We start from the raw sequence: 815 nt of genomic DNA, 5'->3' as shown, positions 1-815 counted from the left end.
GAAAAGAAAACAGGATAAAAAAAAAAAACTCTTGCCAGTGGACTTTTGAATCTGTCCGATTTCCGATTATTACTGTCAAGCAATATAAATGTATTTCTGTCTTTTTTTCTTTAAGGGAAAGAAGTAACTGAGAACATATACAGAGCCTGCAGATCCTGACTCACCTCACGTTGTATGGGCAGGTTCTTCCTTCCTTCATTTTCTAAATATTTCCTTTTTTGCAGCCCATTACACAACCTGCAATCCAAAGAAAGACCAAGAAAAGCAGTTAAGAAACACAGCTACCACAAATATAGGGGGTTTCAAATATTTAAAACAGTTTCTTTGATTGGCTAAAACGAGACGTACATTTTTGAAGAGAACCATAGCCTGCTAAAATAATGCATAGAATAATGATAAAGTCGATTCAAAATAAATATTGAATAGTGACATGAAAAAGACAGGATTTTAAGTGGAATGAACTTACCCCTGACATTCCTGCATCTGCTCCACTGTTTCTGGAAGATCTCTGTTGAGGGTCTCCAGAAGGAGAAGGCAGATGAGGAAATTGTGAGACTTCCCATGAGGATATAAGGAAGAGCCTTATTATAACTACCTGAAAATAAAAAAGGAGCAAAATTCTTCATTATAAAAAGACACAATTTTACTTATTTCAATAAATGTGTACATATCGCTGGTTTGAAAGCAGATTTGTTATGTTCTTTTGGACTCATAGAGAATGTCAATGCAGTGATGTCTTATATACATTGTGATATAATATACTCATCTTCTCACCTAAATATATGACATACTGTAAGGAGCTGTGATGCTGCCGA

At 35.0% G+C, this 815-nt stretch overlaps 1 long non-coding RNA gene across 1 annotated transcript; it reads right to left on the bottom strand.

Annotated features, from left to right (window-relative positions):
* Nucleotides 1-221: 221 nt before the first annotated feature.
* Nucleotides 222-815, bottom strand: LOC104958565 (uncharacterized). The gene is made up of 3 exons (XR_799779.1): nucleotides 775-815; nucleotides 467-595; nucleotides 222-237 (listed from the first exon to the last, which is right to left on the bottom strand). It is a non-coding gene; the product is annotated as an uncharacterized lncRNA (long non-coding RNA).

The sequence above is a fragment of the Notothenia coriiceps genome, unplaced genomic scaffold (assembly GCF_000735185.1).
Source record: "Notothenia coriiceps isolate Sejong01 unplaced genomic scaffold, NC01 NC01_scaffold00029042, whole genome shotgun sequence".
Lineage (NCBI taxonomy): Eukaryota > Metazoa > Chordata > Actinopteri > Perciformes > Nototheniidae > Notothenia > Notothenia coriiceps.
This window is presented reverse-complemented; position numbering and strand designations above follow the sequence as displayed.